Source organism: Onychomys torridus, chromosome 3 (assembly GCF_903995425.1).
Source record: "Onychomys torridus chromosome 3, mOncTor1.1, whole genome shotgun sequence".
Classification (NCBI taxonomy): Eukaryota; Metazoa; Chordata; class Mammalia; order Rodentia; family Cricetidae; genus Onychomys; species Onychomys torridus.
The window spans coordinates 9,029,372-9,044,303 of record NC_050445.1 but is presented as its reverse complement, the minus strand read 5'-3'; positions in this window follow the sequence as shown (position 1 = coordinate 9,044,303).

Below are 14,932 nucleotides of genomic sequence, written 5' to 3'. Positions count from 1 at the left end.
AGAGTGCTTGCAATGGTGTTTATGGCAAGACTACGGCAGAAATGCAAATACTGTCCACGTGTTTTAGCAGAAGGTAGACCTTAGAAATTCAGCGAGAGTGACTCCTTAAAAGTGGCTGAATTGTTCCGGTTACCGTCAATAGAGAGGAGCTAAGGACACTTCATTGGGTCCCAAGGCGTCCCACTGGGTGAAAAGAATTGTTGGGAAAGGACTAGATCCAGCCTAACTTCAATGGAAAGTTCTAGAACAGTGTAAAGACCAAGTTACTTATGCAGACATCAGCGGGTGAGAGACCGGAGTTTCGATAAGGCAGGTGTTATTGTTGTGTTTGCCTGCAATGCGGTCCTCGTGGTGGGGCCCCCTTCTTGGTAACTGGTGGCTCTGAGCCGTCCATCACATCCCTGTGGCTTGCACCATCAGCTGGTGTCCCAAGTAATGACTCAGCATGAAGAATTTGCTCTGGTTGACTCTGACCCCAGCAACCCTTCCTTTGGTCTGAAACAACTCTGGGCAGGCAGGACACTGGGGGGAATCGACTACCCAGGCTTTAGCCACCACCCTCTCTCTCTCTCTCCTGGATTATCACGATAGCTCACCTGCATCTTGTACAGCTTCTTGTTCAGTGCTAAGAATCCAATCCAGGGCCGTTCATATATGAGGTAACTGCTCTGCCACAGAGCTCCACCCAGCCCAGGCTCTGTCTTCCAGCTGCAGCTGGCTTGTTTCCTTTTCTAAGTCTTCGCCCATTGCACTGAGCACTATGATCTGCCCACAGCTGCTCTGTGGATGTCCTGGTCTTACTTCCTCTTTTCTTTCCGGTTCCTCCCAGACACTGTTTACCCTCTAACACGATGTCGGTTGCTCATCTGTCAGTTGTTTGTGTGTCTGTCTGTGTTGTGAGGGTGCAGAACTCTCTGTTGCCGTCATGGCTTGTGTTAAGCGATGCCTGGTCATGGTGCATTGTAGGTAATCAACAGCATTGAGTGGATGAATGAAACCCAGAAACACATCAATTAGCTCCTTCTGTCCCCAGGCTATTCCTTCTTGTCAACCATGGTATGGATGGCATTTCCTAAGAGCCTGTATCGTTGCTGACTCCATGTTTTACACTCAAGGCCTGCAGGATTCTATCATCAAAGTGCTGGCTGTGGGGGCGCTGAGCTGAGGTTGCAGCAGGGAACAGACTAGTGCTGGGGGATGTCTTTCTGTGTGCTGTGAATATATGTTGTTCCCACTGGTTAATAAATAAGCTGCTTTGGCCCACGGCAAGGCAGCTTAGAGGCAGGCGGGAAATCCAAGGAGAGAGCCAGAAAAGAGAAAGGCAGAGTCTGGAGAAATGCAAGTCAGCCACCGGAGAAGCAACATGTAACAGAACGCAGGTAAAGCCATGGAACACTGGCGATACATAGATTAATAGTTACAGGTTGAGTAAGTTATCAGAGCCAGCTAGTAAGAAGCCTGCCATGGGCCATACAGTTTGTAAATACTATTAAGCCTCTGGGTGATTATTTTATAAGTGGCTGCAGGACTGCAGGGCTGGGTAGGACCGGAGATACCTTCCTGCTGCAGACTAGCAACAACCTGTTCTCCATCCCCTTGCAGCATTAAATCTAAGATAAGATAGCAAAAGGAATGCAGATATCCAAGGAACAAACTGAGAAACAGACAGTTAACACAACTGACCACTAGCTAACTGTGTCTGACCAGTTAAGGCCCAGCTTCTGCTACAGTACAACCTGGAACATTCTTCCTGCTATGGTCTAAAGCCCCGGCTGAAAGAATGAAGGATCTGCTTCCAGATGAGAGGCCTGAGAAGCGGGGCACAGAGACCCATGCCCTAGCCCATCTCCTCCAGTGTTGTTCCTGGGTGGCCTTTAGCACTCAAGTGACAGAAATGGGGACTTCTTGGTGCAGACAGCCTGCATCCCCTCCACATCCTGGCACCGAGAGTTGTGTGGTCTAAGCAGCTTACCTGCAGACTCCCACTCTGTACTTGCCAGGTTTCCTGCATTGGAACTGTGTCTCCTGTGACACCCAAGAACAGCGCCTCAGTGAAAACCCGCCCAGTGTCTACGGTCTACGGTCACTGCCTCAGTTCCAGGAATCCACTAGGCACCCTTGAGTGGTTCTCGTGACTCTCAAGTTCATGGCCACCCTAACCTTATTTCCTAGAGTCTGCTCTTCTGTGTTGTTGGAACCATCTTTCTCTCAGCCTGGCTTCTCATTTTTCTTTTTCCCTTTTGCTCCATCCTGCCTTTTCTTCCTTCATCTTCTTTTCTTTCATCCTGTGGTTCTCTTCCCCATTCTCAGGGTCCCCGGATGAGGTGGCTGTCTCCTGGAGGGATGCTCGGTGTTTCAGCCTTTGCCAAACTGCAGTGACTTTGTCTCCCAGGGGACAGTTGGCGCTCCTGGCAGCTGCTGTAGGTGCTGTTGAGTTGGGGTGCTGCTGGCATCCAGTGGGTAGAGACAGGAGTGCTGGTTCATGCCCCACAATCAGCAAAATCAGTTATCTGGCCCAAACACAGCTAAGGAGGGGACGTGGGGCCCTCTTGAGAAGAGTTTGAGATGATGGCATGCCTGGGCCATCCTGCAGTGCCTTGCTTTTCAACCCGGTCACCTTTCCTCTCCACCTTTGCTCTCCACAGACAGAGACACCTCTGAATTTTATCTCTGAGAGCCTAATGAGTTGTATGCACACTGGTTCAGGACCCTTCTCTACCATTTTGACTCTACCCCGCCCCCACTGCACCCCATGTGCACACTCCATGAGGTGCATGCACACCGGCTCAGGAACCTTCTCTGCCATTTTGACTCTACACCCCATCCCCCTTACCTGCTGGCAGAATGAGCCCCAGTTCCTGACCTCTCAAGACCTTTGACTTCTCCCTTTCCTCCAATCTACAAGAAGCCTGGCTCTACCCAGTACAAGTTGATTCAATGGGTCTGCTCCACCACGTTCTCTCTGTCCCGGAAGTCAGAAGTCTCTTTTACTTCTGGTCCTGTTTGACCCACATACTTCCCAGGTTTCTCTTCTTTTTAAAAATAGACTATTTTCTCAGCTCTTTGAGAATTTCATACATGCTGCAATGCATTTTGTTCATATTCACTGCCCACCCTTCCCCCAACTCTTCACAGATTCACCCCTACCTGGTTGAGTCTTTATGTCTTTTTTTTTTTTTTTTTAAATTTTATGACCCACCAAGTCCAATTTGAGCTACCAATATGCTCATGGGTTTGGGCCTATCCACTGGAACATGGTTGACATTCTAGGGGTCAAATTCTTTTTTTCTTTTTTTGGTTTTAGTGTTAGTTTTTCAAGATAGGGTTTCTCTGTGTAGCCCTGACTGTTCTGGAACTCTCTCTGTAGACCAAGCTGGCCTCAAACTCACAAAGATCTATCTGTCTGCCTCTGCTTCCCAAGTGCTGGGATTAAAGGCATGCACAACCATCACCCTGCTTGGCGGCCAAATTCTTAATGAAAACCAACTCTCCCACTCTCAGAAGCCATCAACCGTCAGTAGCTCCTCAGCTAGTAGTAGGGGCTTGAGAGAGCACCCTGCTCCCCCCAACCTCCACTCTGACAAATATCATTCCTCTCTCTTCTCCAGGATTGTCAAGCATTACTCCTGGTACACAATGTGGGTGCTAGGCCTCCTAGCATAGATGACTACTGTGTGTTTCCTGCAAGGGCTAGCTATTCTCTCCAAGCAATAAAGCAGGGTACAGTAGCTTCTTCATAGGTGCTCGTGAGTAAAGTGGGGGGTGACTTCCTATGGACCCTCCTGGTCTTTCCTAGACTCTGGTAGCACCAGGGCAGGTCAGCACCTGCTCACTGTTTGCCTGCTTTATCTTGTGTTTTGTGGGAAAGATGCAGCTGTTAAATTCTTAACACAGACTGATATTAACAGCAGTCCCCTCGTGACAGGGTTGAGACTTTGCATATGTTCTGTTTAATAACGTTCTATGCTGCTTATGGCGGGCCTGGTCACACGTCCTATGAAACCAATCACACTGGCCCTTCTGTGGCCTCCTGAAGTCTTAAAATAAGAAGACACATAGACTTGGCTTCAGAAGACCCTGTTTTATTGTCCTGCACTTTCTGATCTCACTAATTATAATGTGGCCATCCGTTTTCATTATACAGGTGGCAAACTGCGATGAGATGGTTTCGGATGTCAGGGAAAATAATGAAGTTTTCTTTCCATAAATCATGTGGAGAAAACCTTTTAGGGCTTTATATTCTTTTAATGGCTTTATAATTTAAGATTCCCAGTTATATCACTTTATCTTTATGAATGTGATTTTTAAAAAGCCTAACAGTGCTTGTTTTGTTATAAATTACAATTTTATGAGCATTAGAAATGCAGCCTTGCAGATTTCTGCTCATGTTTATATGTGAACATACTTGAGCACTAACAGATGTTCTGTGATCAATAAGACACGATTTATACACATTATCCTGAAGTGTCCTTGGCTGGAAGTGTTGGTGGGCAATAGTCAAATTATGCTTGAATATGAACGACAAAGATTAAGAAGAAGGTTACTTCCACATAGCCATCGTGGTGAGTTGTAATTTCAGAAGTAGCTATCGATTGGAATTAGGGTGCTGTGCTCCACAAGACCCTATACAGACTAGTGGCTCTAACTGGGTGTTAAATGTTGCTCAAAGCAACCTTCGGGCTTACTTCTAGGGCTATAAGATGGCAAGTTATCTAGTTTGCTACCAGAGTTAAGTTTAGACCTAGTAAAAGAGCTGAAATATCCTCTTTGACTTTGAAGTTAGCAAATAAAATAGATGAAACTTTTCTTTTGATGTCTAGTAATGTCAACCAAGAATAGAAACCAATGCAATTTATGAAGCAGCTTAAAAAGTATCTTTCTTTCTTTCTTTCTTTCTTTCTTTCTTTCTTTCTTTCTTTATTTATTTATTTATTTTTGCGTGTATGGGTGTTTTACCTACATGCATGTCTGCACCACCTGCATGCCTGGTGCCAACAAGGGCCAGAAGAAGGTGTCAGATCCCCTGGGACTGGAGTTACAAACCACTTTGAGCTGCAACGTAGGTGTGGGGGAGCCATCTCTCCAGCCCCTATTAAGAAGATTTTTACCTTTTTTTTTTTTTTTTTTTTTTGGAAACAGGGTCTTTCTATATAGCCTTAGCTGGCCTTAAACTCATCACAGCAATCCCCCTGCCCCAGCCTCTTGAATGCTGGGATTACAGGAGTTCACCCCCGAACCTGGCTTGAATATCTTGGATTTAGGTTACTATTTCATCTTAGGTCAGTGGTTCCCATCCTCAACTGCTAGTAGAACTACTTGTAGAACTTATATGTGACACAGCACGAGACAAAATCCCAAGCCGATTGGACCAGTGTCCTGGGGCAAGGGTGAGTCTAGGACACTGACATTTAAAAGCAACAAACCGACAAACACACAGGTGTTTTCCGTTTGTTTCTGGGAAACAGAACTTCTGATAATCTGGCTAAAGAGACCTTCAAGTTGTCCAACTAGTTTGCAATTAAATCATTTCTATCATAGTTTTGCTGTAGCTAAAGTACAGGTAGTCCTTTAAAAATTAATCTCTGAAAGATAAAAAGAGGGTGTAGCTTGAGTTGCCCTCCATGTGTTCTGAACCTTCACAAACACAGCTGAGCCCGGTCCTAGGCATCTGGGAGTATCTAAGGTGGTCGGTCCACAGAGACAGTGAGGCTCTGTGGCCTCAGTATTCGTTTTTTTCTCTGACTCCTTGTGAGGACAGTGGCATCTTTTGAGGGACTCCCTGAGTCATAAGAACCCTCGGTGGCATTGAATTTAGGAGTCAGGTGTTGAGTGACAGCAGCCCAATTTCATGCTGGTCCCGACTGAGGACTGTGGCTTGTGACCGGGGAGGAGGTCAGAATACAGAATCTTGGCTCTGCAAACTCAAACATTCTGCATCGTAACCCGACTGTTGCACAGATCCAGAGCACATCGGTTGACTTCTCTGAGCGTTACTGACCATACCTTAGCAACAAGGGAGTCTGGTGCTGCCTGTGCATCCCTGTGAGGTGTTTGTGAAGGCCGAACGCATGAGATGAAAACATATTCATATTTTTATTGAGGTAAAATATGTCACAATCTTATCACAATTCTTTTAAAAATGTAAATGAGCACACAAAATGGGTAAGTAGTAGGGCTGGAGAGTTGGCTCAGCAGTTAGGAGTGCTGGTTGCTCTTGCAGAGGACCCAGCTTTGATTCCTAGCACCCACATGGCAGCTCACAAACATTTGTAACTCCAGTCTCAGGAAATCCGACTTCATCTTCCCACCTCCTCAGGCATCAGGTTTAGCATGGAAGTGGTATACAGACATACATGTAGGTGAAACACTCATATCCATAAGATAATAAAATAAATCTAATAAGGTATAAAATGGGTATGAAGTTATGGGCTACGATGTGATGTTTTGACATATGTATATATTAAACTTTTCTTTTCTTTTCTTTTTTTTTTTTTTTGAGACAGGGTTCTTCTGTGTAGCTAGCTCTGGCTATCATGGAACTCACTTTGTAGACCAGGCTGGGCTTTAACTCACAGAGACCCACCTGCCTCTGCCTCCCAAAAGGCGTGCACCACCACCTGGCTAAATATTCTCTCTCTCTCTCTCTCTCTCTCTCTCTCTCTCTCTCTTTGCTTTTTCAAGACAGGGTTTCTCTGTAAAGCTTTGGCACCTCTCCTGGAACTCACTCTGTAGCCCAGGCTGGCCTCGAACTCACAGAGATCTATCTGCCTCTGCCTCATTAAAGGCACACGCCACCACTGCCCGGCCTAAACATTCTTTTTCTTAAATTAAAATATAATTACACCATTTCCCGTTCCTTTTCCTCCATCTGACCCTTCCATGTACCCACCGTTCTCCCACTGGAATTCATGCCCTCTTTTTAATTGTTATTGTTACATATACATAGAGATACCTACATGTAAATAGAATCTGCTGAGTCCATGTAGTGTTGTTTGTATGTACATGATCTCAGCACTGACCACTGATATTGGATAATCAATCAGATGGGCTTGTACCTAAGGAAGACTATCTCAGTATTCCTTAGTTACCTGTAGTTCCTTTCCTAGGGGTGGGGCTGCCTGAGATTGTTCCCTTTCCTGTTTGTCTAGTGTCCTTGTACTTATTCAGGCTATGTGTAGGCTGCCCTGCTATTGAGGTATCACTTTTTGGAATACATAGTATACAATTGGTATGAATGGCCATGCTCCTCTGCAGAAGTTCACGTCCGGCTCCTGTCTAACTATGTCTAGTACCCACTGACAAGTCTCTCCAGTGTCTGGGTAACTACCATTCCTTCTCAGACTTCTACAAGACTGGCTTTAAAAAGTCCACACTTTTGTGCAGTACTTATCTTTCTATGCCTGGCTTATTCCATTTAGCATATTGCTTTCTGGTTTCACCCATGTTGTCACAGCTGATAGGATCTCATTCTTTTGATGACTTAATATTCTTCAACCATTTGCCTGCCCGTTGTTTCCACTTCTTGGCTGTTGTGACTAGTGCACACTAGAAAGAGGAGTAACCATTTCTTTGATACATCATTTTTACTTCCTTTGGATGCATACCAGTGAGGACTGGTGGATCTTAGGTATAGTTTGAGTGTGTTACAGACCCTCATGCTGATTCCATAATGGCTGTGCTTAAGTCTCTATCTACAAACAGTACGTGAAGGTGCCCTTCTCAGCCCCTCAGTGGCTATCTTTTGTCCTTTTGATAAGAGCCTTTCTGACTGGAGTGAGATGGTATCCCTTTGCGGCTTTGATTTGCATTTCTGTGAGGGCTGGTGATATGGAGCCTTTTAAAATGTGACAGGTGCTTATTTGTATGTTTTCTTTTGAGAACTGTCTGTGAGGTCTCCTGCCCATTTTGACGGCTAAGTTATTTGTTTCTTCATTCATTCATTCATTCATTCATTGATCCATTGCTATTGAGATTGGAGGTCCTTATATGCGACTAGAGCCCCTTGTCAGATAGGCACTTTGCAAATCTTCCTCTTATTCTGGAAGCTGACCTTCTGCTAGGCTTACTGTTTCCTAGGTAGCACAGAGGCTTGGGATTTAATGCAACCCCATTCGTCTACTTCACTTTGTTTTTTGTTTTTAGACTCTTGTTTTTGTTTGTTTGTTTGTTTGTTTGTTTGTTTTTATAGCCTACCTGTTGTGGAATATTTGTGTACACTGTGAAGTTGTGTCTCTGTCTAAGGGCCTTCTGATTGGTTTAGTAAAGAGCTGAATGGCCAATAGCTAGGCAGGAGAGGATAGGCGGGACTTCCGGGGAGAGAGAAGAAGAGGAGGAATGTAGGTGCTCAGATTTTGCCAGAGACTAGGAGCATGCCATACCGAGGAGATGTAATCGAGCCATGTGGCAAAATGTACATTAAAAAATATGGGTTAATTATGTTATAAGAGCTAGTTGGAAACAAGCCTAAACTAAAGGCCAAGCTTTCATAATGAATAATAAGTCTCCATGTTGTTGTTATTTAGGCTGGCAATCCAGAGACAGTCCGACAAGAAAGCCTGCTGCCCTAGCCCACTTTGACTTTTTCTCTGTTTTCTTCTGGTGGTTTTATAGTTTCAGGCACTGCATTTTGGTCTTTAATCTTTTTGTAACTAGTGTACAGAGGGTCTAGCTTCACTCTTCTGTGTATAGATGTGTACATTTTCCTCGCACCATTTATTGAAAGACGTGTTTTCTTCACTGTCCAGCTTTCACATATAAATGGAACCATACAGTATTTATCCTTTTGTGATTGGCTTATTACTATGATGTCCTCATGGTTCTCCTGTGTTTAGCCTGTATCAACATCTTTTGTTTTAGAAGGGGAATAGCTTTTTTTTTGATGTATGCATTTTATTTTGTTTGTCTCATTGATCTATTTGTGGACATTTGCATACTCTCTACCTTTTGGTTACTGTGAATAATGCTGCTAAGGACATGGAATACTAATATTCCTTTGAGTCCATTTTCTGTTCCAGAAACGTCACTGTTGGGTCATATGGCTGTCAGGGCTAACTTTTCTAGAAGCTTCCAACTGCTCCCCAGAACCTATACCAGCTAACATCCTGCCATCCTGTGCCTAAGGACCCACATTTCTCCACATTCTCACCAAGGCTAATTATATTGTTTCTTTTTCTCAAAAAATAATAGGCATTCCAATAGATGTAAAGTAGTACTTCAGTGTGGCTTTGCTTTGGTGATAGGGAACATCTCACGTGGGTATGAGTTGTGAAGTATTTTATGCCATAGACACTGCAATTTGAGGATTACAGTGAACTTCAAATGTTCTGATTACTTACTTTGTTCAAGAAATCTTACAGATTTCCCCCAGCTGTTTCGGGAGTAAATCATCCATGTTTTCCCAGGGAGCGTGAATGAGCTATACAAACTGAGAATGAGGCCATTCAGTGGAAAGAACTACAGCTTTTGCCCCATTTTCCTCATCCATAAAATTGAGGCACAATCCTGCCTCACTGAGTTGCTTCAAGGATTAAGTGAGGCATATATTTCAAATGCTTAATGGATACAGATGTTTCTCCATTGTGGTGGGGTTACTGCTTGGGAGATCCTTTGTAAATGGAAAATCTGGGGAGAAAATGCGTGTTGTATACCTAACCCATTGAACCTGAGAGATCAGCAACTCGGTGCACCGTGGAGCATAATAATCAATTAAAATTCCAAGCACTGTTTCTGCTGGATGGCTATCACTTTCACGCCATTGTAGGCTGAAAAATCATTAAGTTGAACTATTGTCCATTAGCACCCATCTATATACAAGAGGTGTTCACTGTTATTTGTTCTTATGGTGAGAAGGGAGCTGGGTGGGGTCGTAAGAGGTAGAAGAAGGAGCAGAGAGAGGACTTTGAGGGTTAAGAGGCTATTTGGTGTGGGCATGAGCTATATTTATGTAACTGGTGATCTTGCTCATGGTGTGGAGACAATGGGAAGTAATGTTGGGGTGGGATTGTTGAAACTAGAAGTCAGAGGGCACATTGGGCAATTCCATCAAGAAGTGTGGACTTCTGAGGGCAGTGTGGGACCACTGTAAATTCAGTGTTGGGAATGATATGATCAAAGGCAGCCGGTGTTTATTCTTCCCAGACAGGCATGCCCCTCGGGCCATAATATCAGCCCTCCATCCCTCAGACTTTGATCTTGACCATTACCACTGTTTACCTTTTGGGGAGTACCTTGGATATTTACAAAGTGCTATGCAATCAGTTTCATTAGCTGGGAGATAAGATTAATTAGATGTATGAGGTTAAGTCAGGCCTGGACTTGGCCTTGAAAACTCAGGCATGAAAACAGGCTGCTGTGAGACTGGGGTAGGTGATGGCTTTTTGTCTGAGAATCTCAGAGTCTGTGGCCTTTTCTACCTGGAATATGCAGAACACCTCAGGAGACTCCCCCCACAGAAGAGCCCTGAAGCCTGCCTTAGAGATCAGCCTCCTTCAGGAGGGGTGGCAGTGGAAAGTTCTGGCAGAGTGAGCTAGGCTGATCTGAGGGGAGCCAGGAACCACCTTCTCCCTACTTTGCCTCAGCACAAGTGAATGGCTCTGTCGTCTGTGGAAATCAATGCAAGTGTGTCAGCAGGCTCTGTGCTCAACCATGACTTGCCCTCTCGGGACTTGTGCCCCCGTGTCCATTTAGGGTTCTGATCACTGAAGGTAAAAGAGTTTGTCTTGAGAAATGGCCATTAGTGCCACTTGGAAAAGGGACATATCACTGAGTTCCTAGATGTATTTTTTGCACTTATTTATTTAGCACAAGGGCTTGTGTGTTTGTGTGTGTGCATAAGGTTTGTGCATGCACGCGCAAAGGAAAGAGAGCATGTCGAGACCAGAGGCTGACATCAGGATGTTGTCTTCAGTTACTTCTCCACCTTATTTATGTTTTGAGATGGGGTCTCTCACTGGACCTGGACATCACCATTCAGCTCGGCTGACTGGCCCCTGGGCCCCTGGGATCTGTCCATCTCAGCTCTCAACCTTCTCCAAGCTTTGAGGTTGCAGGCATGTGCAACCAACACCTAGCTTTCTATGGGAGTGCTGGGGATCGGACTTCATGCTGGAACAGCGAGCCACCAAGCTGTATCCAAAGCCCTATGTTGTCTTTTATAAGCCTTTCTCTTCTTGCTGTGAAGGACTCTAGCAGGCCGAGCATGGCAAGCAAGCATGGCACTCAGAGGTTTTGCCTTTTACTCTTCTCCCCCTTGCTAAAAATCACTAGTTCCCAAAGTCCATTCCCTTATTTGGTCACTACTCATTCCTGAGACAAAACACTAAGGTCCAACAATCAAAATTCATTATTTGGCTAATATATCCAATCAGGATTTACCAGCTCTCCGTAGCATAGACTCCTCCTTTCTCTCCTTAAAAACCCACTCCTGCAAAAGACACCTGCTTCCTTGCTTGCTTGCTTGCTTGCTCTGGGGTAATACATCTCCTTTGTGCTGAAAATTTGGTGTCTGGGTATGTACTGTGCCAACTCCAGGGCTGACACCCCTCATACTAAGAAATCTAGCTCAGCATATATACCTTTAAATTTTTGTTATGTATGTGGGGGCTGGAGAGATGGCCCAGTGGTTAAGAGCACTGGCTGCTCTTCCAGAGGACCCGGGTTTGATTCTCAGCATCTACACTGCAGCTCTAAAACATCTGTAACTCCAGTCCCAGGGGAACTGACACCTTCTTTGGGCCTCAGACATAAATGCAGACAAAACACCCATATTCAAAAAATAAAAATAAAGGGGAAAAGTGTTAACACTTTTATATGTGTGTATGTGATGTGTGTGAGAGAGGCATGAGTGTGTGCGCCATGGTGTATGTGTGAAGGTCAGAGGACAACTTTGTGGAGTCTGTTCTCTCCTTCCACTTCTAAGGCTAGAATTCAGGTAATCAGACCTCCACAGCAAGCATTTTACCTGCAGAGACATCTCACGGACCCCTCAGCTTATATTTAATATAATTCTATACTTAAATTGGCAGAAGACCCATCCTAATTAAATAAATGTTTAAAATTAAAGTGTCACTGTGATGACTAACACATTCCCTAACTACCGTTGCTCTGGGGAGCTCTGAAGTTGTCGGATCCAGAGACTATGCACAAAAAGTTATGCATGTGTTAAAGGCCTTGCAAACGCCATTCACTCAAGAGTCCTTTCTATAAAGTGGTGCACTTTGGGAGTGTGCCTTACACTGTAGGAGCTATCTCTCAGCAAAAGAGAAACCACTGTAGGTATTCCGTGCAGAAAGGGATTGAATAAAAGCAGTTAGTTGCCTATTTAAAAAATATTACAAGGGCCAAAGGAGGAAACGTTGCGGGGCGACTGCTGTCGTTCAGGTTGGCCACGGCCGTCTAATGGAAAGCCAGTGTTTCCACAGCTCAACACCAAACGAACACAACCGCATCTTTGGAGGTTCTTTGTCTCATAATGTTATGTCAAGGCATTCTCAAAAACTTCACAGGCCCTTTGCTTGTGTGCTGTGGCTTCCAGTTGTGCTTTTATTTCTGGGTTCCTGTGTGTGTGAACGTGGTTGTCTCTGACTCTCTGGGTTTCTCAAGCTCTTTCTTGTGTGATTGTTTTGCCCTGTTGTGATTTGGTTTGGTTTTGCTCTTGTTGTTTTATTGTATTTTATTTTATTATTATCCCTCAGATGCCTTTTTGTTTTTAAGGAGAGACAGAAAAGGTGTGGATCCAGATGGGAGGGGAGGTAGAGAGGAACTGGGAGGAGATGGGGAAACCATAATCAGAATATATTGTATGAAAAAAATCTATTTTTAATAAAAGACAAAAAAATGTCATAGGGAATTGTTGTTCATGGTCACCATGGGTCATAGCACTGGCTGATAAATAGAGAGGGGAAATTTAGCTTTGCTATGAAACCTCGCATCTGCTGAAGCCCAAAGTTCCTGATTTCACACAAGGACATGTAATTGGTACACTGTATTTCTTATCAGGAACTATGGAGGGTTGAGGTGGGGAAGGGAAAGAAGGAATTCTGGGACATGTGACCAGGCTTATAGCCCTGGAAAATAGGGAGGATCATTGGAACAGGCAAGAAGATAAACATGGTTGCCAAAAAAAAAAAAAAAAAAAGAGTCAAAAGAAACATGGGATAATATTCCCATTTCTCACATAAAAAAGTAGAGGCATAGGAATCAAGTAACTTGTGGGAGCAAGTGTGAAATTCAAAAGTCAGTGTTTCTTCTTGCAGAACCACACTTTGTTCACACTTCTGGGAGTACCTGTTACGTGGCACACAGCCCCTGTCATGTGGCACACAGCCCCTATTATGTGGCACACAGGCCCTGTCACGTGGCACACAGCCCCTGTCATGTGACACACAGCCCCTGTCATGTGGCACACAGCCCCTGTCATGTGGCACACAGCCCCTGTCACATGGCACACAGCCCCTGTCATGTGGCACACAGCCCCGGTCATGTGGCACATAACTGCTGTTAAGTGGCACATAGCCATTGTTGTGTAGCACACAGCCCCCAAGCCTAATTCACTTCCTTGGCTTTGACTAATACTTCTCAGCTCACAGTTTTTAAAAGGATTGCTTGATCCCTTCTTATCTGGTGGTATTTCAAATTTTCTGTCCTTTTCAGCTCCTCTCGGAAAATGTAATCTGACCAGCAGGCATGTGAAGGACAAAAGAGACAAGAGGCGGAGCCCTCCCCAGTTCCGACCCCCCTGTGGCGCTCCACAGCTATGATCTCTACTGGACAACCCATGGCACTAGTCCCCATTGACACTGGGTTTGGTGACATTGTTCCTCCCCTGTTCCCTCAGTGCTAGGTCTGCTGATGGCTTCCAACTCTTGCTCATATCAGGGTGTCACCATTCCTGATTTAGTTACACCTCCACCTTCCGTCACTGATTTTATCCCCAGTGAGTCCATTGTAGTTATCAACTGCTGATGTTTCCAAGAGACATCAAAATCCCTCACAAAGATGAGTTAGTTATTTACTACAATAAAGGGAAGCATCACATTGATGGGGACTTGGTAGTGTCTCGGAAGAGAATAACAGAGAATTTGGGGTCTGAGTTCAAGTGGTTTAAGATGGGTCTGTCAGTTAGAGTCTCTGATTAGACGGGCACCATTTATGAGGAAACTGTGTAGGGTTGGTGGACATAACAAAGAGGGGAGATTTTAAAATAAGGTCTGATGATAGTTGTTTGATGGGGCGCAGGTTTGTCAGGGAGAGTCATCTGCTGTCTAAGAGAACAGAACCAACAGGATGTGTGTTTGGCCATGAGTGCCCGCAGGGATGAGTGGATGTGGGTGTCAGGAGGGGTAGATTGAGAGATCTTGAAGAAATGGGTTCCCAATGTTTTAGAGGTTGTTAACAGTGTGAGCCCAGTGTGAGTGGGGATAAAATCAGTGACGGAAGGTGGAGGTGTAACTAAAATCAGGAATGATGACACCCAGATAGGAGCAAGAGTTGGAAGCCATCAGAAGACCTAGGGCTGAGGGAACAAGGGCAGGAACAATGTCACCAAACCCAGTGTGAATGGGGACTAGAGCCATGGGTTGTCCAGTGGAGATCACAGCTGTGGCTCTATACTGTGGGCTATGGCTGGCCTGGGAAGAGCTAGGGTGGACGGTCTAGTCTGGAGGCAGTCTCCTGCAAAACTGCTCTTCTTTGGGGAGCTCAGTCTTTTCCTGAAAGCTTTCAACTGATTGGGTGAGGCCCACCTACATTTCAGATCTGTTTTACTCAGATACCACTGGGTTAAATGTTAATCCCATTTTTAAAAATTCTGTGTAGCAACATGCATAGGTGTTTGAACAAATTATCTAAGCATGGGGACTCAGCCATGAATGAGGGGAAAATATTTGCAAAGCATATATCAGATAAAGGACTTCTATGTAGAGTTTAAAGAATA